This window comes from Lepisosteus oculatus, unplaced genomic scaffold (genome assembly GCF_040954835.1).
Source record: "Lepisosteus oculatus isolate fLepOcu1 unplaced genomic scaffold, fLepOcu1.hap2 HAP2_SCAFFOLD_74, whole genome shotgun sequence".
Classification (NCBI taxonomy): domain Eukaryota; kingdom Metazoa; phylum Chordata; class Actinopteri; order Semionotiformes; family Lepisosteidae; genus Lepisosteus; species Lepisosteus oculatus.
In genome coordinates, this window is record NW_027168298.1 from 112,250 (window position 1) to 138,646 (window position 26,397).

A 26,397-nucleotide genomic window follows, 5' to 3' on the forward strand; every position below is an offset into this window, starting at 1 on the left:
CATAAAATAGTGTGAATGGGGAAGATGACACAAAATCGTTTTGCCGTTTCTCTATTCTTATTCTATGTTGTACTTTCAAATTTTGGGTACTCTTTAATTAGGACAGACTTTATTGCTCAACTGCTATGATGCAAGCCAAATTTTATACATTTATTTCAGTTTTGAGCTTAGTAAACCGTTCACTTTTTAGATTATACTAAAGAAGATATTAATCATCATTTATTTGGGAAGTAATATTATATAATTTTCTCCTAGCTGCGGTGCTGAAGTCCCACCCTACATCAACAGAAAAAGAAATAAAGGAGCACGCAATGTGTTACTTGAAGAATGCATATGCAAGGCAGGGGGCCAGGAGATCTGGACTCTGAAAATAATAGGTTTTTGGTTCTAACTGTTAGGACAATTAGACAGGGTTTGCAAATAGTGGGAAAAAATCATCTTAACTTCCATTGTAATATTTTTTTTTCTTGGAAATATAGAAGTTGTACATTTTAAAATGTATATTTGAATCAAAATGTGGTTTTGAGTTAGTGTTTTAATGTAATTAGTTTTGTGTTTGTCATTTCTATACTGTATATTGCCATATTACCAGAATTTGAAGCTGAAGTTTAAGACTAGATGTGTTTTTTATGATTATTGCCCATATGTTGATTGTTGATTGATTGTATACAATGTATAATTTGAAATACATATGTTTCAGGTGTGAATGTGTATTTTCAGAATACATTTCTAAATCTAATCATTGGCTTGGTTTACTTGTTTCTACACCTATAAAATCTATCTTTGATGTATAATAGACCTCTACCCATATATGTATAATAGACCTCTAAAGTTATGCGTATAATAGACCTCTAACCATATACGTATAATAGACCTCTAAAGTTATCCGTATAATAGACCTCTAACCATATACGTATAACAGACCTCTAACCATATACGTATAATAGACCTCTAAAGTTATACGTATAACAGACCTCTAACCATATATGTATAATAGTCCTCTAAAGTTATCCGTATAATAGACCTCTAAAGTTATCCGGAACTCCAACCATATATGTATAATAGTCCTCTAAACTTATCCGTATAATAGAACTCCAACCATTTATGTATAATGAACGTCTAAACATAGACGTATAATTGACGTATAACTTTAGACGTATATTAGAATTTCATTCTAGACGAATTGTAGACCACATTTAGACGTATAAGGTATGCGTTTAATAGACGTATATTATACGTCTTTTGCCCACTGGGTGGGCTCCAGATGCACATGGACGCAATCAAGTGTTTCATCCGAGCTGTTTCAAAGACTGCCCAAGAGCTTTCCTTTCACAGAGGCGCAACGATTAATGATGGGGGTGCACCCTTCAATGCGCCTTACGACTCTAGGGAGTGATTGAGACGATTCGTAGTGTGTGCTCATTTCTCTCTATTCCCCGTGTTGCAGTGGTAGGATGACGTAAATTACTGCTACGACACGTAACGGCATTATAATCACGTGCAGGAGCTGAGGGCTTTAGTTTTGTTTCGTTTTCCATGGCGTTCGTAAGCGCGCAAATCAAAGGCAAGTCCTGCGTCTAACACGAACGTAAATGCTTTTGAAAGTGCAGTGTGGTGCAGCTTGTAAAATCCTTGCCCACATTTGTGGTTTGTTGATGTTTGTTCTGTCTGCCAAAGTTGCATTTTGACATCCGGACGGGGGGACTTTATCATTTGAACGTGAAGCCAGCCTTAAACCCTCTGAGGTGTGTCTGTCTGCCGGCACGTATCTTGTGAAAGGTATTTTTTTTTTAACGGAGAGCAACTTTAAAAAGGTATCCGCAGCCACCTCGCAGTCCGTGTTTGATTATAGGAGGAATACGGCGGCGGCAGCGGGCTCGCTTTTGTCGTGGTCGAGTGGTTAAGGCGATGGGCTCGAAATGCGTTGGGGCTTCCCCGCGCAGGTTCGAAACCTGCCGACTCTGGCGTCTGCCGCATGTCGCCTGTCGCCTTGTGCCTGCGCGGCAGAGGCGAAGTGCCGCTTCTCCTTTCCTGGTACTATAACAACGCGAAATCGCTTGGACCCGCTGCCATGGACATCAATTCTTCAGATAACCACACACTTTGCCTTCGCACCTCTGGTGCTCTGCTTATGCCTTTGAAAACCTAATGAATAAAGCTGAAAGAACCGACACGATATGTAGGTGCTGGTAAAGCACGCAGTAAAGAACTGTTAACAGCAAGGGTTTCAGTGGGTTAACTGAGGAGAAGGCGTGATCGCTAATTGTTGACTTTTTATTTGGTGTTAGAAACACTCTTACTGTGCATGACGTGCAACAAATGTAGCCACAGAAATTGCATCACGCTTTCATGTATGCTATTGCAGACACCAACGTTGCCTAGATAGAAAACCGAAATAGCCGTGGGTTTGCTTGCTGGTCTGAAGGATCTCTCTTCGAATCTCTATCATTTGTCAATGGAAGTAAAAGGCGCTGCAATCTCATACGTTCAGAATCAAACCCGCAGCTGTTGTTCGACTTTATTTCTTGACTAATTACAACTTAGTGTCGCAAGAGCAGTTACATAAACTTGTCTGGTATATTTGAACACAAATGCCGTTCTTCAATTAAAACTAACAGTAAATTGTCAGGGACATTCAGTTCTATACAAACAAGAGACAGACAAGAGAATATTTCTACCTTTCATGTGGACTACGTGTTGACTTAATGATCGGAATAATTGAAAAGTTCGGGTTCATAGCCGATGCAGTGCGTGCTAATTAGAACAACAGCAACGCTGAGCTCTCAGCACCGTACTGAGCCCAGGTGTTTTTCTAAAGCTGTCAGGTGCAGTTCATTTACATGAAGGAAATCTCTTACTGAGTACGATTACAATGCAGTAAGTAGCACAGACTACTTAGGAGAGTAGCCCGATGCGTTTAAAAACGACCCGAGCCAGGCAGGAGTCAAACTTACAATCTCCTGATCCGTAGTCAAACGCGTTATCCATTGCGCCACTGACCGTCGTGTGACATTGCAGGACTGCAACCCGGTGAGCTCAGCACTGCAACTAGTAAACTATTACCCCCGGTCCATTCTTTTCCAAAAGTGAGAAACACCTGTTTTCTACATTTTGTCTGTTTTAAAACCATATCTCTTTAAACCAAACCAAGAGTTTGTCTTTTGCACTGATATTCTGATTCATTTCGATTTCAAAGAAAAAAAAACCTACCTTCCAAAGCATCATAAAATTGTCCCTTCTTCCAGACTCTACTTCTCTCTTTTAGTAGTACAGCAGACCTTTCCAGGTGAGCAGATCACAGAGTCCGAAATGAGCTTCCTCCATCAAGCAAAGTACCTGAACATGACTCTGTCTTCATAAAAGCGCCCCTGTAATAAAGAAATTGATTCCGAAACCAAGAGGGCAGTTACCTACTGAAATACAAGAAGTCATCAATTTTAACCTAGCAACACATTAAAGGCTGCATCTATACAACTACGATTCTAGAAATGCTCACCAGATTACGTTTTAAGAAGGAACTGCGCCTCAGGTTCCGCCGAGATCTTAACTCGGATGGCAGGATTCAGAGTCCGGCGTGCGGACTGATGGCGCACGGAGGGTCCATATACTGTGGATCCCTCAGTGATCTTCCGCGTATTCAAACCGCCAGCATGTGACTCCCCTGTCCCCGTGACCTCATTGCTCTGCTCTCTCCTCTGTGCAGCCGAGCCCGATTCATGGTAAAGTGAAAAAAAAGATGCCCTCAACGTGAGATTTACTCTGGAGCAAGGATAGATGTTACCTTTTTATCATTGAACAGGATGTATGTGATGTGGCGACTAGGTTCAATTTTGTATCCTCTTTAAAAGATTAAGGACTGGGGTGAGCGTGATTTACCACCCTTTCAGCTAAGAACCCGACGTGCGCACCGTTTAAGCTGCATAGACTCGGTCGTTTAACTCTTCTCCATTAGCAGGGTTAAGGTTAAAGAAAAAAAACATTGCTGACTTCTTTTTTTTTTGCCAGCCGCTAGCACTGATTAGCAAGGTTTGTATTTCATGTTTTGCAAGTTGCATCCATTTTAAGAAAAACAAGTCGCGTTAAAGACAGGAAATGAATACTTGCATTTAATTAAGTCTAGCTGTAGGCGGTTGTCCATAATGACCAGTTCTGTTCGAGAACACAGAACAAAAAAGGCACCGCTGGGATTCAGACCCAGGATCTCCTGTTTACTAGACAGGCGCTTTAACCAACTAAGCCACGGCGCCCTGGGAGTGCTGTCGTTTTGCAGCCACTTGGACACACCACTCAGACACATCTGCATTCGGTGTGTGCTCCGCCTGTTCGCTGAGCAAGTTGCCACCTTTACATACAATAGCAACATCGACACCAAGAGAAAGGATGACAAATGGCTTTTATCTGGAACTTTTCATGTCCAAGGAGCTCAATGTGCATTCTGTGTACAACAGGGCCACTGAACTCCACAATGGCCACTGAACCAGTGGCTTGCTGGCTTGACATCTCCCAAGGAAAATGTTGAAATCGCATGTGGAACAGGAAAATGACCCTCGAGTACGAGGGAAAAAAAAGAAAAAGATCATCTGGAGCGCTGCAACCCATGTCTGGACAGCCCAGTTTCCTAGACGAGGTGGCCGAGTAGTTAAGGCGATGGACTGCTAATCCATTGTACTCTGCACGCATGGGTTCGAGTCCCTTTCTCGTCACTCTTCATGTGTGCCTTTGGCCCTCCTGTTGTTTGCTCCAGTACTAGAGCCGTACATTTCCTAGCGGTGGCTGAACATGGTATAGTAGGCTAACGTCAGTATCGAGCAGTGACAGTAACAGTATTTACGTGCCGCTGCTGCCAAGTGGCTCTGGTTTGAGACCGCGTTTTCACTTACTTGCAACGCAAACGGAGAAAGCGATTTTTGACAGTCTCTCGAGAGATTGCGCTAGGTGTTTAGGGATAGACTTTGTCAGTTCCCCCTGGGATGATGGCCTCTCAAATAGTTTGTGATTTCTCTAGACGTTTATACACTAGAAGCCTGCTTCATGGCTTAAATCCAAGCTAAGGAAACGAGTTAGAGGTCTGATGCAGAACTGCGAATTCAATGAACGGGAACACTACAGTACATTGCACTGTGTGTGTGAGGAAAGCTGCCCCCTTCTGTCCCTTGTCGACCGAACAGAGGACTGTAAAGGATACCGCCAAGAAACTTTAGGATGCTGGTTGGAATCCAGCTCCAAAGAAGCCCCTTTGGGTGTTATGTCATCAAAAAGTAAGAACAGCGAATCTCCCTTTGATCAAAAGCGCAACAGAACTGTTTTCCGTGGAGCAGGTTTCAGACCCGTAGACCTGTTTTATTCGTAGGGCAGGGCGCATTCCCAAACACGAATCTCCTGTTTTAGAAATGCTTTGGGCGGCGTGAAGTGAAAATAAGAAATGGGCTCCAGATGCACATGGAAGCAATCAAGTGTTTCATCCGAGCTGTTTCAAAGACTGCTCAAGAGCTTTCCTTTCACAGAGGCGCAACGATTAATGATGGGTGTGCACCCTTCAATGCGCCTTACGACTCTAGGGAGTGATTGAGACATACGTAGCGTGTGCTCATTTCCCTCTATTCCCCGTATTGCAGTGGTAGGATGACATAAATTCCTGCTTCGACACGTAACGGCATTATAATCAAGTGCAGGAGCTGAGGGCTTTAGTTTTGTTTCGTTTTCCATGGCGTTCGTAAGCGCGCAAATCAAAGGCAATTCCTGCGTCTAACAGGAATGTAAATGCTTTGGAAAGTGCAGTGTGGTGCAGCTTGTAAAATCCTTGTCCACATTTGTGGTTTGTTGATGTTTTTTCTGTCTGCCAAAGTTCCATTTTGACATCCGGACGGGGAGACTTTATCATTTGAACGTGAAGCCAGCCTTAAACCCTCTGAGGCATGTCTGTCTGCCGGCACGTATTTTGTCAAAGGTATTTATTTTTTTTTAACGGAGAGCGACTTTGAAAAAGTTTCCGCAGCCACCTCGCACTCTGTGTTAGATTATAGGAGGAATGCGGCGGGGGTGAGCTTGCTGTAGTCGTGGCCGTGTGGTTAAGGCGATGGACTTGAAATCCGTTGCGAACTCCCTGCGCAGGTTTGAATCCTGCCGACTATGGCGTCTGCAACACGTATCCTTGTGCCTCCGCGGCAAAGGCGAAGTGCCACTTCTCCATTCCTGGTACTATAAATACGCTAAATCACTTGGCCTTGCTGCCATGGAAATGAGTTCTTCAGATAACCACACATCTTGCTTTCGCGCCTCTGGTGCTCTACTTATGCCTTTGAAAACCTAATGAATAAAGCTGAAAGAACCGACACAATATGTAGGTGCTCGTAAAGCACGCAGTAAAGAACTGTTAACAGCAAGGGTTTCAGTGGGTTAACTGAGGAGAAGGCGTGATCGCTAATTGTTGACTTTTTATTTGGTGTTAGAAACACTCTTACTGTGCATGACGTGCAACAAATGTAGCCACAGAAATTGCATCACGCTTTCATGTATGCTATTGCAGACACCAACGTTGCCTAGATAGAAAACCGAAATAGCCGTGGGTTTGCTTGCTGGTCTGAAGGATCTCTCTTCGAATCGCTATCATTTGTCAATGGAAGTAAAAGGCGCTGCACAGAGAGGACCACTGTCGTGAGGCCAGTTAGCTCAGTTGGTTAGAGCATGGTGCTAATAACGCCAAAGTCGCGGGTTCGAGCCCCTTACTGGCCAGGTCCTTTTCTCCTCTCTTACCAAAGCTGTTAGGTTCCTTTCCGTGGTGAGATGGGTTGTCATGCAATGCTGCCACATAGTGCCGACAGGCAATTAATATACAAAAATGAAGAGAGTTAAAGCAGCTGGAGAGGTTCTCTTACAACTTTTGAGCTGACACAGTTTTGGAAAATGTTTCCTTCACGCTGCACTGTACCATATAGGCAGCCAAGAGTCTCCAAAACAAAACAGAATTGACAGTCATATAATGTCCATTAACCCCGGTTTTAAACGCAGCATCATGTCTGCCATCATAAGAATATGAGTCCAATATTTTAGAATATAGTCAGAATGACTTCTAACCTTACCTGTGGTCTCTTTAATCCCTATTGCTCAATGCATGGTGTACGTACTGCATACATGTGTCTTGAGAATGAGGAATGGGCCCCTGAGACAGTCATTTGCCTGTTTCACAAATGATCGTATTTTACTAGAGATTCTGTTTGGGATTCAGATGTGCATTCGGACAGCAATCCCTTTCAAGAAATGATACGTTCTGGATGAGGTCAAAGGTGCTGGAACACTGTATTTAGGATGTGTTTGCAGTGATTGTGTGTCTCCTGCTTCAACGCAGTGATGTATAGATGTGCTCCTGTAATTTATTGGTACAAGCCCAGGGCAGTAAGCAGTCTGAGGATTTATTTCCAGACGGCATAGAACAGTGAAGCAGTGAAGTAGTGCAACACACTGGATCATTATATTATTAGATTCTATTCTACTTAAATTATTACATTATACACAACTTGAGTTCATTTTAAAAATTAAAAGGTAATAAAAGGAATGCATTTTCATGAGAAAGATAATACCGATATGCATGTGATAATCTTCCTTATATCATGTCGTGCATCATTTGGACACTTTGTGGGCTTGAAATACAAAGAAAATCATGTTCTATGGTACAAGACAAATACAAAACTTAAGCTTTTATTTTAATTAGATTTGTTTATTAAGCATAAGCAATCATTTATTACATTAATATATGTGAAAATGACATTTTAGCACCATAATATTACATACAGGTCTCTAGCTTCAACACAGTGATATATATATATATGCTCAGTGATTTATTGGTACATGCCCAGGGCAATAATCAGAATCAGTATTTATTTCCATACGGGCTACAGGTAGTGTTGTGAAATACTTCAACACACTGGATCGCAGATTTAGACCCCCTGCATTCTTACTCCTTAAAAACCAAGGAAATGAAGATATGTAGCAATCACATTGTAACAGGGGTGACAGTGACTTAATGCTTATACTAGTGGACTTCTGGTACCTTTAGGGTACGGTGTTCCCTGAAGGGCTCTCAAACCCCGCATTTCAGATGCCTAGCTGTATCGCTGATGTGTTGCACCTCAGAATCACTTTTAAACCTTACCTCTGGTATCTTTAATCCCTATTGTTCAACGCATGGTGAAAGTATTGCATAAATGTGTCTGAAAATGAGCAATGGGCATCTGAGAGACTCATTTGCCTGTTTCACAAATGATCATATTTGACTAGAGATTCTGTTTGGGATTCAGTTGTGCATTCTGACAGCAATCTCTTTCAAAAAATGATTTTACCTAATCGCGGCTTTGCCCTTCTTGCCTCTTTGGACAATATCTCCATCTTGTGGTCATTGTTGGTAATGTCTAGACAATATCTCCATCTTGTGGTCGTTGTTGGTAATGTTTTCTTATGCTCTTTTTTTATTTCAATTCTCTATTAGTTGATTCTAGAATCTCGACAATAGAGTTGAAAACATCAGTTTTATAGCAGACAATATGACATTATTTATAGTCCAATTAGAAATGTATTACCCTGTTTTTAACATAATAACAAATTAAAATTGATTAAAACTAAGTTTGGAACACCAGGGAACATAAAAAATGATTTTTAGGAAAACCATGAGGTTCTCTGTGTCCGATGCCTGCAAGGGGAGAAAGCTAGAATCCTTTGATTTTTCAAAATTTGAAAATAAACATTATATAACAACAGCTTTCATTCCTAGGAGTGAAAAACAACCATTTTTGAAGACATATTAGTTTCTAAAATACTACAATAAAGTTAAAAACATCCATTTTATATTACATTATTTTTTGTGAAATAATTAAATTGGCTTATTTCTCTCGCATTAAATTGGCTACAAATGCAAGAATTCAACCAGATATTCTTGTAAAATGTATACTGTTGCATTGCAGTTAGTTAATGTAGTTAGTCCATAATCAGCAATCTAAACTTTATTGTTAAGCTTTAATGATTGATGTTGTACCAGTAACCTTTAGAAATACTATAGTACTTCACAAATGCTTTGTGTGTTTGGAAATCTTTTGAGTAAAAGCCTTATAAAAATAGGTTTAGTTTTTACAGGACATCACAAAGAAATAGGATGGTATAATTCTTATAATTGCTTAGTGATTGTATTTGGAAGATTATGCACTAAACAGACTTCAGGGATGCCAGTGGATCATTGTGCTATTTGGAATTATTCCAAAAATCAAGTGACCTCTTTGCTGTAGTATTTTTAGTATTATTTATTTAGTATTAATAAAGAATAGATTTATTAAAGTCATGCGATGTGCAAGCGGGATATGTAAAATAATTGAAAATAAAGTTTTTTATTATTGTTATAGAGAAACATGATCAGATTTTCCCTGGTTCAGAAAAAAGACGATTAAAATCTGTAATCTTTCCACTTGTATGTCATCAGACATTAACGAGTACAACCCCCCTCTCTGCCGGAGTGTTGGCTGTGACGAATTAAACCAATTTCACAGGTATTTTCAAAGTAGGAAGTACAGTGTTAACTAGTAGATGGCCTCCTCAATGAAATCGCTTCAACATGCTAATGCGTTGGTGTAACAGTCCCGGCGTGGCAAGCTTCCAATGTCAACTCGACTCGATTGGAAGACAATGAACGTATTTTAGCCCTAAATGAATTAATAGCAAACATGGTTTACATAAAATACATTTTTCCAAGAAAGTTTATAATAATACGATCTATAGTTGAAATCTGAGCCTAAATATAAAGAAAAAAGCATTTTCAGAGAGCAATCACGCTGTGTTTATGTAGAAAAAGCGATTAGGTTTATGAGCAATCTAATTACCTATTTGCTTAAAACGCTATATAAAATAAAGTTTATTTAAAGATGAATGATAAGTGTCGCAGTTTAAATAATTTTCGTAGTAGGGCTTGGACAGATTCCAAGTGCATTTTTGCAATTTACGTTGCATTGTCCAATGTGATGTTGTAATACAGTTTAGAATACAGTAAGTCTAAACTGTATCAGCTTTATTTATGGGTTGCAATTTAGAAAAAGTCAAAAACCGCACTCAAAATGCAATTTAGAGCTTTCTGGCAAGAGGAGACACCCAAATTATAATGTAACATGCCACTGTTTGTGCATGAACAAAGTTATACTGCAATTTTCCTTAGATACGCGATTAAAAAAAAAAAAATTTGAATCCCCGGCCAAACACATTCCATAAGAATCAGCGCTTTTATACAGTATATCGCCTTTAAACACATATATTTAAACACCCGTTTACGATTTAAATCAAAACGCGATTCAAATCAATATAAATGTTTATTTTGTAACGCATAGGTGACTATTCATTGTTATTAAAAAGACGTAAATTCGATCATGTTGTGATATTTAGAAATATAAATTTGTTTTGATGTGAGTGAGGTTTTATTTAATCTCTGACCAAGGGAAATGTTTCATTTTTTCAAAGAAATGTTTGTTAAAAATTAAAGTCATAGTTCCATGAGATTCAACCACAGACCATGTGACATAGGAGTCAGGAACCTAACCCACAGCACCACCAGCGCAGACACATGCTGAGTGCTGAAAAAGCACTACAGAAACATTATCGACTATAAAATAATGTAATTAGGCACAGAAGAAGTTTACAGCACAGTACAATAATAAATGCTGACCATGAGTTTAGAAGCATAAATTACCTTACACTCAATTTAAACACAAGCTGTCTTTAGCCCTCTAAGCTGGTTCATACAGAAATGTAGAGAACCAGGTTCAGAACACACAGCTTCATTAGCGAATACATATGCAGAACATCTAGAGAAGATGTTTTACAGAGGATGGATTTTTAGAAACATCCCATCAGTGACATCACTGAAGTCAACTCCTAGGTAACTGTCGTGTGGATAGTTTCACAAGAATCAGACAAAGGTTTAAGCATCGCTTATTTTAGATAAAACTGCAAAAAAACAACAACAACCCATAATGTACTTCTTTGCGGCTCTGTTTGCCCAAATCATATATTCACAACGTGAAATTAGAAAATAATATTACGTAACCAAAAACCGCAATATGGAAACAGAACCTGTGTAATTGTTGACAGATGATGTACTCGTAACATTTTTACAAGACGAACTACAACATTTAAAAAATGACTTGTATGTACTTGATATCTCTAATCAATCCACTGCACTGCATTAAAACAAAACGAAAACTAAAACGCCCTGGGCATACTGTTTTGCGCTTCTTATCAGTTGCTCAAAAGCAATTTGACTGTATGAAATGCATAATATAAACCTAGAAACATATACGTGAGGAGTATTTACGTAGAATCGGTGTCAAGACATACCTCTCAAATACTGTAAATCAAGTTAAAAATATCTCAAGACCGATTCTGGTCATAATGAAACCATGTTTCGTGTATGTTTTCTTTAAAGTACCGAGACCAGCCATATACTGTATGTTTATGTTCCAAAATTAATATCGTTTATGGCCTTCACACGCGTTGCAGTATGCTCCTATTCTTTTTATGCTCAGGCACTAAGATTTCCCTTCAGTGGTAAAATTCCATATAAATATTCAATACTTAAACGGGCACAGTTAAGACATTAAATATACATATACATATACATATACAAACTGTATACAGTACAGTTTGCGTACGGTAATATGTTTATGTTCCTAAATCAACCTCTTTTATGAGCATGTGAAAGGCATGGTGAATCGATTCTCAAAAATTACTGTACTTTGCATGATTGGAAAAAAATGCGTGATTGCGAAATGCTGTGGTGTTACTTTTACAAAGACGGTCAATGAAAAAAATAATGTGGACCAGGGCAATACTTTGAGTTTACAGCTTGTCCAAGGTCATTTATTATTAATACTATTAGTAATATTTTCATTAAAGACTTTGATGGCTACAGCTCAAACATGAGAAGTTGAGCTTTATTAGCTCCACCTTGCGGAAATTCTGGATACTATTATTTTGCTAGCGGTATTTACCGGTAACTCGCGGTATTTACCGGTAACTTGTGGTAGACTGCGTACAGCGTACGCCCGCACATTTTGAATGGCTGCACCTGTAGCAATCATATTGTAGCAGACACTCAATTGCCTGTTTCACAAATTATCATATTTTACTAGAGATTCTGTTTGGGATACTGATGTGCATTCTGACAGCAATCTCTTACAAAAAATGATTTTACCTTATCGCGGCTTTGCCCTTCTTGCCTCTTTGGACAATATCTCCATCTTGTGGTCGTTGTTGGTAATGTCTAGACAATATCTCCATCTTGTGGTCGTTGTTGGTAATGTCTTCTTATAGATAGATACTTTATTGATCCCGTGAGGGAAATTGCAGTGCAAAAGCAGCTTAACACACACAACACAGCCACAGTGTAACGAATTATATAATAATAGTACAATACTGTATATATACTGTATATATATATGAAACAGAAATAGAAACAGAAAAAGGAATCGCTTACTCACCTGGAGAATCTCTGTAGGAATATCTAGCATTTATCAATGGAAATAAAAGCTGCTTTAATACAGTGCATGTTGAAACTCAAACCCTCAGCTGCTGTTCTTGTTTGTTTTGGGACAAATTGCAACTGAGCATCGCATGAGCCCTTACGTACCCTTATCTGTTAGGGAATTTCAAGGGAGGAGTTAGGTCAGAATGGGTAGGCTGCAAAACAACAAGTAAAGATTTATTCCAAGATGAAACGTTGTGGCGGTTTTCTTATCTTTTCAGCATGGACTAAACTTTTACGTGTTCCTTATATGCTATATATGTATATATTAGCACCAATGTCGTTCTTAAAAACTAACATGAAATTGTCAGGGACATTCAGCTATATACAAAGACGAGACAGACAAAGTAATAATTCTATATTAACGTGGCCTACATATTGATGCAATGATCGAACTAACTGACGTGTTCTGATTCAGATCCCCTGCAGTTCATGCCAATTAGAACAATAGCAATGCTGAGTCCTCCCCACCCTACTGAGCACAAATTCAGCTGCTCTCCAGTTCTGTTCTGCATGTTTTTTCATTGCAATTGAGCTCGGAGCTGGAGATGATCTCCATACAGTTCTGTGTTAACTAGCCCGCACTTGCGTGCTAATTTACGGGTTGTGGTAGATGCTTTTCTATAGTTCATATACATAACGGCAACCTGTTACCGAGGAACCTGAGAGGTTTAAAAGCCTCACGAGCCAGGCAGGACTCGAACCTACAATCTTCTGATCCGAAGTCAGACGCGTTATCCATTACGCCACTGGCCCATAGAACTTACGCTTGCACTCCACCACAGAGAGCTCTACACTGCTACCAGTAGTACACTTCCCCATCTAAATTTTCACAGCAAGAAACTTGTGTTTCCTACTATTTTTATCAGGTTTAAAATATCATCTCCTTAAAACAGAAAAAGTGTTGATGTGTCGTGCTGAAATTCCGATTGATTTTGAATTCAAAGAAAAAAGGTTTTCTTCCAAAACACCATGAAATTGTCACATCTTGCAGACAATAGGTGTATTCCATGTTGAAAAGAGAAGAAAGAAAACCATGGAGCCTTTTACAGGTGTGAGGCTTCTTCAGGTGTGAGAAGACCTCACAGCCGAAACACTGTGTTTCCGTTCTTCTCTTTTCAGCATGCAATAAACCTATTACTTGTTCCTTTGCAGCCGAGGCATGCTGACGTAGCTACCCAGCTGAACATCTTGCAGACTCTACAGTACTTCTCTCCTGTAGAAGTAAAGCAGGGCTTGCTGGGTGAGCTTTTGCTCCGGTAAATTAGGTCACATGTCATGTTAAATCACTTCTTCTAAACACAACATTTGCTGGTGCTAGCTTTCCCCATGAAAAGAGACATTTCCCTTACAGTACATGACATATCGTTTTTATTCTATCAATAAGTATAGAAATAAAACAAAAGAAAAAATGTTGTCGCCAAAGAATGCACAGCTCTGTCGCCTTGGGGAGGTGTCAAGGGCATTGAGCTCCTTGGACATGAGAAGTGCCAGATAAATGCCATTTCTCATCATTTCTCTTCGCGTCAGTTCTGCTATTAAATGGGACGGAGGCAACGGGCTCAGAGAGCAGGTTAAGTGCACACCGAACGCAGATGTGTCCAAGTGTCTGTAAAAGCGCGGTGCTCTGCTGGCGCTGTTCCCTAGTGGCTTAAAGTGCCTGCCTAGTAAGCAGGCGATCCTGGGTCTGAATACCAGCGGTGCCTCTCTCCGTGTCTTGTTGTGCCGCATGTCTCATTTCAGACAAACATGTACAGCTTGGTTCAGTTTAATGCAAGAATTCATTTCCTTTCTGGAATAACTTGTTTTTGAAGAAATCCATACAGCTTGTGAATGATGAAATCCATTTCTTGGTTGTCAGTGGAAAAAGATTGCCGGCTGCAAGAAGCGCAAGTGATTGTTTTCTTTGACCAAAAACCTGCAAATGTAGGGCACACAAAAGACTGTCAGACTCTGTGGTGCTGAAAAGTTGGTGGTTCAAGCCCCTCCAGTATGCGTGTCTCAGTTTTTCCAATGTAAACATCATCACCATCGCTAAAGAGGATGGCGCAGAAGGCTCCACAGCTGAAACGTTGTGCTTCTTTTCTTCTCTTTTCAGCATGGAGTAAACCTTTGCTTTATCCTTTGCAGCCTAAGCATGCTGACGCAGCTACCTTTCTCTTAACACGCCTCAATCATTATTCACCAAAACGATCAGCAGAATAAGTCGCCTTTGTGGTGATGTCACTCCTCTGCTTCACAAATGTCCTTAGTGACGGGCCATTTCTTTCTGCCATTTTTCCGGAGCGGTTATTGATTGCTCCATCATTTCCCTCTTACTTTCCATCATTAGATTGAAAAAAAAAAACAGAAACAGGCTGACAGGACGACAATCAAATTGCAAAAACTCATCAAAGCACTCGATAGAGTATTTGAATCCACAAGTAGCTACGAGCAACTTTGTCCTGGCTTGCATGAAAGGTCGGAAAATGTCAAAAAGAAAAAGATGGTGGCTTTTTCATATTCGTTCTTTTATTTTTAGTTCGTTGCTTCTTCTGTCCATTGTCCTCCTGCCTGGCTCTTGACCTGTGACTGTTTGAACGCACACAGTAGACTTTCATGCAGGGGATTTGTCCTGAGCCTCTGTGAAAGACCCACCCACCCCCATAAATAACTGCTCTAGAAACACATGAATGCAAAACTAAACCACAGCTTAAAGAGGAGCTTGTCATGACCACCAGGCAGTTAAGACCAACTCTTAAGCAATCTAAACAGCACCAGCAGCGGGTGATTATTAACAAACGCCCACCTGCACACACTCCACCGTGCGGTACGCAGTGCTATTTTTACCATCTTTACCTGCTTCCCGCTGGTATTGAGTCTACTCCTTGAGAGCTCTACCTGGCGTTTTTTCCATTACCTCGTTTATTCTGGATATTGGACTCCCCTTCTGCCTTTTCGACTTTGGACCTCGCCTCTCACCTCGGACTGTTTGCCACCAGTGTTCTCCCTGGATTACGACTTACCTTACGCCTCTTGACCACGAAACAAAGCAAAGCAGAGCAAAACAAAATGAACAAACGAAAACCCTCACGTCCCGCACTTGCATATAACGCCGTTACGTGCCCAAGCGGTATTGTACGTCATCCTAGCACTGCACCCCGGGGCGTACGGTATATGGGAACTAGCACACACCACGAATCGTCTCGAATCACTCCCTACAGCTGTAAGGCACCTTGAAGCATGCACCCCCAACATTCTTCTTTGCGCATCTGTGAAAGGTAAACTCTTGAGCAAACTCTGAACCAGCTCTAAGGAAACTAATCCGATTAGACGTTACTTTGACTCATCTTTTAAGGGACCCTTGTTAATTGAAGAAATCAATGATTTCGAATGAATTCTGTATGCGTTAAAAGACAGCTATACACAGAAAACATGCAGGACACTGCTCATGATGTTTCCCGAGCCAAAACACAGTGCGTTTTTCCAAACCATCTGACAAAGCCCGCCCACTGAAAACTGCAGCAAATCGTGTAAAGACGTTCAACTTTGTAACTACTGCACGCACAGGAAGCAGAATAAATTCCTCTTTTCAAACTGTCAAAGGTTTGCTTTGCGAACACTGCAGGACATCGCACAATGTCTTTTGAACGGGGACAAACGATTTCTTATGGGGCACAGTAAGTACAGACGTTTAAAAAGCTCCACTCATGCCGACGATGCAGCATGAAGAAGCGCAACCTAACGTTTGCATTCCTAGCAAATTCCTTTTATTTTTTGATAAATAAAGACAGTCTTGTTTAACAAACAACACACACAACATTTTACATTGTCAATTCAATTCAAATCAATGTATTTCTATATAGCGCCTTTCACAACAAGGTTGTCCCAAGGCACTTAACAATGCAAGTTGTTAAGAGCCTTGTGTCTAATATGCCGCCTAGGTTACGTGCTGTCTCTTTGAGGCAAATGTTTAAATCCTCTGAGTTAAGTGCTGAAGTTATAGTAGTCCTATCAGTATTGTTGCCTCCGATCAACAGATCCTCATTTTTCTCAGAGTTGAGTAACAAAAAGTTTTCACACATCCAAGTATTTCCTTCCTTAATGCATTTAACTAAACTGATAATAGACGAGTTGTCGTTTGGTGTAAACAAAATGTTTATTTGAGTGTCATCAGCATATGAATGAAAGTTCATATTATTTTTTCATATTATCCTACCTAGCAGCAGCATGTAGAGAGAGAGAGCAATATTGGTCCCAGCACTGATCTTCTGGTACCCCAAATTGAACTGGTGACATTGATGAAGCAGTACAATTATTAGATATTTGAACATAATGAAAACGATGAGTTAAATGTGAAGTAAACCACTGAAAGACGGTTCCAGATAAGCCAACCTCAAACTCAAGCCTGTGTAACAAAACAGAGAGGTCAACCGTGTCAAAGGCAGCTCTAAGATCTAGAAGCACAAGCACTGTTTCATTCCCCGCATCAGTAGCTAAGAGAATATCATTTACGACTCTTGTTAATGCAGTTTCAGAAACCAGACTGAAATTTCTCAAGTATATTATTTGAATCCAGATACGATTGACGTTGGGCAACAACTATTCTCCCAAGACTTTTAGATTGAAATGGGACCTTTGAGACAGGCCTGTAGTTGTTAAGAACTTGTGGATCCAAATTTGACTTCTTAAGGAGCGGTCTAACAACCGCTACCTTAAATTGATCAGGTACAACGCCTGACGCAAGCGATGCATTCATCATACTAATTATAGGTCCTGCCAGTCCTTCGAGGGAATCTTTGACTAGCTGAGTGGGGATGGGATCTAGCGAACAGGTGGTTGACTTTGTCTTACGTCTGTGTTCATGAGTCCACCATAAGAAGAAATCTGAACAGGAGTGGTGATCATGCGAGGTCACCACGGAGGAAACCACTGCTCTCCCCCCCAAAAAAAGCACCACTGCCCCTCTCAAGTTTGCTAAAGACCACATGGATGTTCCACAGCAACTCCTGGAACAATGTTCTGTGGACAGATGTGACAAAAGTTGAAAGTTAAAGGAGTACATCAACAACAGAGTGGCTGAAACAGAAGAAATTCCGTATTTTGGGATGGCCAAGTAAGAGTCCTGACCCCAATCCCATTGAAGTACTGTGGCGTGATCTGAAGCAGGCCGTTCAGCGCAAGACATCCCAAAAATTTACATGACTGAAACAGTTTTTCATAGAGGAATAGGCCAAAATACCTCCTAACTGCTGCTCAGGTCTGACCAGCCGCTACAGAAAGTAGGGGTTGAGGTTTTTGTCATAAAGGAGGTTCCACTAGCTCCTTAATATAAGGGTTCACATACTTTTTCCATCAATGACCTTGATTGTTTAAACCATTTGGTCAATAAAGAAACAGCAATGTCAAATGTTGGGCGTGTGTTGTTTGTTAAATCAGACTCTCTTTATTAATTATTATGACTTAGATAAAGATAAGATCACATGTTAGGAGCCATTCATGCAGAAATCCACATCATTCCGAAGGGCTGTTTACAAAAGTTTTTCTCCCAACTGTATGTGAGAGAAAAGCAGAGACGCTCACTGAGTAAGGTGGGGTTGCAGCTTTGCAAATCACAAGGACATTTGTATGCTCAAAATGGGACAGGAGCACCCCAGATGGGACTCAAACCCATAATCTCTGGCTTAGGAGGCCAGTGCCTTATCCATTAGGCCACTGGGGCACACTGGGTTGGGTCGATCACGCTGATGAAGAGCCAGTTTTTTTTTTTCCTTTGCTTTTTCAAAGGGATCCCCAAAATTAGGAAAGTTAGGCAGCAGAAGGTTTACTGTGACCTGAGAAGGACCGGAATCCAATCACGGTGGTACACACACACACACGCTCTCACTCATCTGAGCTACACGGCTACCAAGATGATCTCAGGTGCGCCGAGCTGGTACGGAACATATTGAACTGATCGACGGCGAATTGTCTCTCAGACAGGCTTTTCACCTCTGAGCTCCCTGACTGACAGTAATCAGCTAGGTAGTGAAACAGTCAGCTGCTTCTAAGCCTTAAACAGCTGCATCGCGGCGCTTCCACAGAGAGATGATTTGAAAGCCAAACATCGCCCATTGGGAACACCTTACTATCACTAGTTTAAGAGACTCTTAAGGTCTTGCAGAGGTGCCTGTCTAATAGCATGCGCTTTGCAAGCTATAGGTGTTTAGGCTGAGGCAGAATGCCTGTTAACAAAATGTTTTTCTAAAGGGGCCTCGCACTCTTTTCCAAGCAATGGTCACCATCCCCACCGAGTGTCACAATGTAGTCATGTCCTAGGACATCACCTGTTAGTCTCCATTTGTCTGCCACCAACACTTTAGGTTACGGGGTCACAACCGCACATCGGAGACCAGAGGAGCCGTTGGCGTTCTGGCGCCGCAGATTGGGCTGAAGGTGGGGCGCTTGAATCTCGCTGTTGGAGGCCGTCTGAAACTGACCCAAGCCTTTCCCTTGAATTAAATGTAAATAAGAAATGAACCCCAGATGCACATGGAATCAATCACGTGTTTCCTTTGAGCCGTTTCAGAGACTGCTCCAGAGTTTACCTTGCACAGATGCGCAAAGATTAATGATGGGGGTGCACGCTTCCAGGCGTCTTACAACTGTAGGGACTGATTAGAGACAATTCGTAGCTTGTGCTCATTTCCCTCTATTCCCCGTGTTGCAGTGGTAGGATGACGTAAATTCCTGCTTCGACACGTAACGGGATTATAATCAAGTGCAGGAGCTGAGGGCTTTAGTTTTGTTTCGTTTTCCATGGCGTTCGTAAGCGCGCAAATCAAAGGCAATTCCTGCGTCTAACACGAATGTAAATGCTTTTGAAAGTGCAGTGTGGTGCAGCTTGTAAAATCCTTGTCCACATTTTTGGTTTGTTGATGTTTTTTCTGTCTGCCAAAGTTGCATTTTGACATCCGGACTGGGGGACTTTACCATTTGAACGTGAAGCCAGCCTTAAACCCTCTGAGGCGTGTCTGTCTGCCGGCACGAATCTTGTGAAAGGTATTTTTTTTAACGAAGACCAACTTTAAAAAGGTTTCCGCAGCCACCTCGCAGTCCGTGTTTGATTATAGGAGGAATGCGGCGGCGTTGAGCTCGCATTTGTCGTGCTCGAGTGGTTAAGGTGATGGGCTCGAAATGCGTTGAGGCTTCCCCGCGCAGGTTCGAAACCTGCCGACTCCGGCGTCTGCTGCACGTCGCCTTGTGCCTGCGCGGCAGAGGCGAAGTGCCGCTTCTCCTTTCCTGGTACTATAACAACGCGAAATCGTTTGGACCCGCTGCCGTGGAAATCAATTCTTCAGATAACCACGCATCTTGCATTCGCACCTCTGGTGCTCTACTTATGCCTTTGAAAACCTAATGAATAAAGCTGAAAGAACCGACACGATATGTAGGTGCTGGTAAAGCACGCAGTAAAGAACTGTTAACAGCAAGGGTTTCAGTGGGTTAACTGAGGAGAAGGCGTGATCGCTAATTGTTGACTTTTTATTTGGTGTTAGAAACACTCTTACTGTGCATGACGTGCAACAAATGTAGCCACAGAAATTGCATCACGCTTTCATGTATGCTATTGCAGACACCAACGTTGCCTAGATAGAAAACCGAAATAGCCGTGGGTTTGCTTGCTGGTCTGAAGGATCTCTCTTCGAATCTCTATCATTTGTCAATGAAAGTAAAAGGCGCTGCAATCTCATACGTTCAGAATCAAACCCGCAGCTGTTGTTCGACTTTATTTCTTGACTAATTACAACTCAGTGTCGCATGAGCAGTTACGTAAACTTGTCTGGTATATTTGAACACAAATGCCGTTCTTCAATTAAAACTAACAGTACATTGTCAGGGACATTCAGTTCTATACAAACAAGAGACAGACAAGAGAATATTTCTACCGTTCATGTGGACTACGTGTTGACTTACTGATCGGAATAATTGAAAGGTTCGGGCTCATAGCCGATGCAGTGCGTGCTAATTAGAACAGCAACGCTGAGCTCTCAGCACCGTACTGAGCCCAGGTGTTTTTCTAAAGCTGTCAGGTGCAGTTCATTTACATGAAGGAAATCTCTTACTGGGTACGATTACAATGCAGTAAGTAGCACAGACTACTTAGGGAGTAGCCCGATGCGTTTAAAAACGACCCGAGCCAGGCAGGAGTCGAACCTGCAATCTCCTGATCCGTAGTCAGACGCGTTATTCATTGCGCCACTGGCCCTGGTGGGACACTGCAGGACTGTAACCCAGTGAGATCAGCACTGCAACTAGTAAAATATTACCCCCGGTCCATTCTTTTCCAAAAGTGAGAAACACCTTTCTACATCTTGTCTGTTTTAAAACCATATCTCTTTAAACCAAACCAAGAGTTTGTCTTTTGGACTGATATTCTGATTCATTTCGATTTCAAAGAAAAAAAAACATTATCTTCCAAAGCATCATAAAATTGTCCATTCTTCCAGACTCTACTTCTCTCTTGTAGTAGTACAGCAGACCTTTCCAGGTGAGCAGATCACAGAGTCCGAAATATGCTTCCTCCATCAAGCAAAGTACCTGAACATGACTCTGTCTTCATAAAAGCGCCCCTGTAATAAAGAAATTAAATCCGAAATCAAGAGGGCAGTTGCCTACTGAAGTTCAAGAAGTCATCAATTTTAACCTAGCAACACATTAAAGGCTGCATCTATACAAGTACGATTCTAGAAATGCTCACCAGATTACGTTTTAAGAAGGAACTGCGCCTCAGGTTCTGCCGAGATCTTAACTTGGATGGCAGGATTCAGAATCCGGAGTGTGGACTGATGGCGCACGGAGGGTCCACATACTGTGGATCCCTCAGTTTTCTTCCGCGTGTTTAAACCGCCAGCGTGTGACTCCCCTGTCCCCGTGACCTCATTGCGCTGCTCTCTCCTCTGTGCAGCCGAGCCCGATTCACGGTAAAGTGAAAAAAAAAGATGCCCTCAACGTGGGATTTACTCTGGATCGAGGATAGATGTCACCTTTTTATCGTTGAACAGGATGTATGTGATGTGGCGACTAGGTTCAATTTTGTATCCTCTTTAAAAGATTAAGGACTGGGGTGAGCATGATTTACCACCCTTTCAGCTAAGAACCCGACATGAGCACCGTTTAAGCTGCATAGACTCGGTCGTTTAACTCTTCTCCATTAGCATGGTAAAGGTTAAAGAAAAAAAACATTGCTGACTTCTTTTTTTTTGCCAGCCGCTAGCGCTGATTAGCAATGTTTGTATTTCATGTTTTGCAAGTTCCATCCATTTTAAGAAAAACAAGTCGCGTTAAAGACAGGAAATGAATACTTGCATTTAATTAAGTCTAGCTGTAGGCGGTTGTCTGTTAGGACCAGTTCTGTTCGAGAAGACAAAACAAAGAAGGCACCACTGGGATTCGGACTCAGGATCTCCTGTTTAAGAGACAAGCGCTTTAACCAACTAAGCCACGGCGCCCCGGGAGGGTTGTCCTTTTGCAGCCACTTGGACACACCACTCAGACACATCTGCATTCGGTGTGTGCTCCGCCTGCTCGCTGAGCAAGTTGCCACCTTTACATACAATAGCAACATCGACACCAAGAGAAAGGATGACAAATGGCTTTTATCTGGAACTTTTCATGTCCAAGGAGCTCAATGTGCTTTCTGTGTACAACAGGGCCACTGAACTCCACACTGGCCACTGAACCACAGCAGTGGCTTGCTGGCTTGACATCTCCCAAGGAAAATGTTGAAATCGCATGTGGAACAGGAAAATGACCCTCGAGTACGAGGGGAAAAAAAAGAAAAAGATCATCTGGAGCGCGCCAACCCATGTCCGGACAGCCCAGTTTCGCTGACAAGGTGTCTGAGTGGTTGAGGTGATGGACTGCTAATCCATTGTGCTCTGCACGCATGGGTTCGAATCCCATTCTCATCGCTCTCCATGTCTGACACGTGTGCCTGTTCGACGTCGGCCCTCCTGTTGTTTGCTCTGGTGCTAGAGCCGTACATTTTCTAGCGGTGGCTGAACATGGTATAGTAGGCCAACGTCGGTATCGAGCAGTGACAGTAACAGTACTTACTGCGCACCATAAGAAATCGTTTGTCCCTGTTCAAAAGAGATTGTGCGATGTCCTGCGGCGTTTGCAAAGCAAACCTTTGACAGTTTGAAAAGAGGAATTTATTCTGCTTACTGTGCGTGCAGTAGTTACAAAGTTGAACGTCTTTACACGATCTGCTGCAGTTTTCAGTGGGCGGGCTTTGTCAAATGGCTTGAAAAAACGCTCTGTGTTTCGGCTCGGTAAACATCATGAGCAGTGTCCTGCATGTTTTCTGTGTATAGCTGTCTTTTAACGCATACAGAATTCATTCGAAATCATTGATTTCTACAATTAACAAAGGGTCCCTTTTTGAACCTGCGAGAAGCATTCTTTCAATGTAACAGATTTACTCCGGGGAAAGGCAGCATGACATTGAGAGTAGCTCAAGCTTTCAGCACCCGTATCGGACTGCGTGTATGCAGACACCGCTCAGAATCCCCTGTAAGATTCTCCCTCAATTCCGTTTTGCAGTGCTTTAGCTCTTTCAAAAGGCTTCGCTTTGCTAGTCACAATCCAAGGCTCATGACAGCATCTGAAAACATTCACCACTGCATTGGCCAGGAATCGAACCTGGGTCAACTGCTTAGAAGGCAGCTATGCTCACCACTATACCACCAACGCACGCCCGCAGGAAGCCTGCAGGACACCACCAGAGAATGCTTTTTAAAAAAATTTTTTTATTAAACATAGAATTTACAAATACAAATACAACAAGAGGATCAGAGTCATGTACAAGAGAAAAAAAACACAGAAGAAAAAAGCATTTAACTACCAGAGGTAATTAAGTAATTATGTGATCAAATTGTATATTTTACACGTATCATATTTTCCTTGCTTTAATATTTCTCAATTATTTATAAACTTTAGTTTCAACATGCATGCGTTTCCTGTAAAAAATAAAACTCAGCACACAGTTTTTCTTTTAACAACATTTCGAGTACCTCTGGCATTCATGAAAAAGACATACACAAAAGCAAATAACTAACTCTAAGACTGTCTAAACTATTGAGTTTTTCAAAGAACCAGAACTATAACAGTCCTTAACACTTAACTACACCATTCCAAACTAACACTAAAGAAACACTAGTATATACTGGTATAACAAATAAAACCAAACATAATCGTTAACTGAGCAGTCACTGGGAGCAAATCTCCTTCCCGTCCACAAAGGCCCTCGCTCCCACAAAGTAGGCTCTCCTCCCCTCTCTTCTGGCAGCTTCAACCTGGGGCCACAGCTGGTTCCTGGTACTCCTGTCCGCGGCAGACAGGTCCTCTGCAAACCTCAGTTTGTTCCCATTCAAATACTCATTCCCCCTCGCCGCTCGCCACAGCATGTCCCTCGCCGTCCTCTTGGTGAACTGTATTATAATCGATCTGGGGCGCACTTGCTCAGTTCGCTCAGACATGTTCGCTCTCCTGAGCCTGTGAACAAAGTCAATGGCCGATATTACGTCCTCCTGGTCCGGCAGGGTCCTTTTACAGATACCCTTCACTGTTGCAACAAGGTCCTTATCACGTTCCTCTTTAACTCCAAATAATTTTAAATTCCATCGTCGACGGTATCTATCTACATCGTTCACTTTCAATTCAAGTTCTTTAATATGCTTTTCTTGTTCGGTATTTACTTGTTTAAGAACTTTTACTTCACTCTTTAAGTCTTCAACCTCTTTAAACACACAGTCCATGGACTTTTTATGACTTTCGATTGCGACTGTATTAGATCGAATCATTTCCTTCAGCTCACCCATGCTCTGTGCCATCATGTTGAAGATGTTGGTCTGGAGCTCCTCCAGCGTCAGCTCGCCCCTTCCTCTCTTGGTTGCCGGGGTTTTCACAGGTGTGCTGGGCAGGGACTCCGGCTCTTCCTCTGAGTCTCACTTGGGCTGCGAGCGCTCGCGTACGAGCGCATCTCCAGCACTCTTTCCACGTCCCCTCCAGCTGCTTCACTTTTCCCTTTAGTTGCCATCAATTTTCTTGTAGTGCTATACATATACGATTGAGGTATCTTAGATTTCTCCTTCGAAGACCCAGCACTCTCTTTTCTTTTCTCAGTGTTACTCATATTGAAATTCTTAAATCTAAAAAAAATTGTTTTTTTTTCTTTCAGTTATAACTGAAGTTTAAACAACTACTGTTAAGTCCTTATTTTTCAGTAGTCAAAAAAAGCAAAAATTAACATTCAGGTCATGAAAAACTCAAAAAAAACTCCTCAACCACTAAACTTTACCTCCCACCCCTGAGCGCCATCTTGAACGCCCCTACCACCAGAGAATGCTCACGATTTCGGAAGCTGTCTCCGGGACGTGCTAATTCCGCACATCCTGAATAAATCATGATATAGTTAGTTGCTGTAGCTAGACGTTCAAATGAGTTTCATGGCCAGATGGACTGTTTCCTCCAGCGGTATAGTATTGCAGTGAGACAGCACGATGCCTGCAAGACTATGTCACGCTAAACGCCACAGATTTCCGAGGGTTAGGGTTAGGGTTAGGCTCTTATTATGGCGATTGTGGCTGTCTGCTCTGCGAGTCCTCGGTCTCCGGCCGTCTGATTGGCGCTCTTTTCTTTGGGGGGCGGGAAGTGTCCGGCCGCAGGTGATCTTGGGACCTAGCTTTGCATAGCGGCTTCCCAGAGTGCGTCGTTTCCTGCACACTGTGGCCGGGTGTTTTCCGAGTTATCGCACGGATTGGGCACGCCCGCAAGCCGAGAGCCGCAGGCGATGAGCCCGGAGCTGAATGGGCCCCACTGGCTCATTTGTAAGGCCAGGTGCATTGCCAACCACGACCGGAAGGGCAGAGGCTTTGAAGGCGGCCTGGGCTCCTGCAGCTGTGCAGCCACACACTCTGGTTTCTCTTCATCTCGTACAAATCTTTCGCCTTTTACTAAAGATTTCCGTGGAGAGGAGCATGAATTCCATGCAATTTTTGTGCTTCCCTGCCTTCGGGTGGGGCGCAGCTGGGCTGGTCAAAGAGAGCAAACAGAAATATGAAGCATTTCAGCAACGACATGCCATGAGACGATTGATAACGATTTCCATAGGATCCCCGCGGTTGCCTGGCAACCGTCAGCTTTGCGCAGTGGCAGTATCGTAGCCTGTGAGGTTTAGCCGAGGCGCGATTATTGCTAGTTGAAAACTTTTCCCAATACCCCGCTTCCGCTGGTTTGCAATGCAATCGGCGAAAGCAATTTTTGACAGTCTCGTCAGAGAATGAGGAAGGTGTTTAAAGACAGATTTTATCATGGTAACATCATGGTAGAAAGAAACGAGCTTGTTACGTCTCAACAGAAACGCTCTTTAGCTCTTTCAGCGTTATGCAGAGAACAGCGTCTGTCGAGATCACTTTTGAGTCAGCGCGAAACGCCGTGTGCTGTCAGTTTGGTTTCATATTGCTCGTAGCGGCGCCCGGCTTTTGTCTGTCAAACGTTAGGTTGCGCTTCTTCATGCTGCATCGTCGGCATGAGTGGAGCTTTTTAAACGTCTGTACTTAATGCGCCCCATAAGAAATGGTTTGTCCCCGTTCAAAAGAGATTGTGCGATGTCCTGCAGCATTCGCAAAGCAAACCTTTGACAGTTTGAAAAGACAAATTTATTCTGCTTCCTGTGCGTGCAGTAGTTACAAAGTTGAACGTCTTTACACGTTCTGCTGCAGTTTTCAGTGGGCGGGCTCTGTCAAATGGCTTGGAAAAACGCACTGTTTCGGCTCGGGAAACATCATGAGCAGTGTCCTGCATGTTTTCTGTGTATAGCTGTT

General features: G+C 42.1%; 7 non-coding genes across 7 annotated transcripts; 2 read left to right on the forward strand and 5 right to left on the reverse strand.

Moving 5' to 3' along the window:
• Nucleotides 1-4,173: 4,173 nt before the first annotated feature.
• trnat-agu (transfer RNA threonine (anticodon AGU)) lies at nt 4,174-4,247 on the reverse strand. Its single transcript has one exon. It is a non-coding gene; the product is annotated as a tRNA-Thr (tRNA).
• Nucleotides 4,248-13,233: 8,986 nt separating this feature from the next.
• Nucleotides 13,234-13,306, reverse strand: trnar-ucg (transfer RNA arginine (anticodon UCG)). The gene has a single exon. It is a non-coding gene; the product is annotated as a tRNA-Arg (tRNA).
• A 4,872-nt stretch (nt 13,307-18,178) lies between these two features.
• trnar-ccu (transfer RNA arginine (anticodon CCU)) lies at nt 18,179-18,251 on the reverse strand. Its single transcript has one exon. It is a non-coding gene; the product is annotated as a tRNA-Arg (tRNA).
• A 2,453-nt stretch (nt 18,252-20,704) lies between these two features.
• On the reverse strand, nt 20,705-20,777 carry trnar-acg (transfer RNA arginine (anticodon ACG)). The gene has a single exon. It is a non-coding gene; the product is annotated as a tRNA-Arg (tRNA).
• A 2,417-nt stretch (nt 20,778-23,194) lies between these two features.
• Nucleotides 23,195-23,266, reverse strand: trnar-ucu (transfer RNA arginine (anticodon UCU)). The gene has a single exon. It is a non-coding gene; the product is annotated as a tRNA-Arg (tRNA).
• A 2,217-nt stretch (nt 23,267-25,483) lies between these two features.
• LOC138234162 (U5 spliceosomal RNA) lies at nt 25,484-25,596 on the forward strand. The gene has a single exon (XR_011187858.1). It is a non-coding gene; the product is annotated as a U5 spliceosomal RNA (small nuclear RNA).
• Nucleotides 25,597-25,711: 115 nt separating this feature from the next.
• Nucleotides 25,712-25,853, forward strand: LOC138234111 (U4 spliceosomal RNA). The gene has a single exon (XR_011187806.1). It is a non-coding gene; the product is annotated as a U4 spliceosomal RNA (small nuclear RNA).
• Nucleotides 25,854-26,397: the final 544 nt, after the last annotated feature.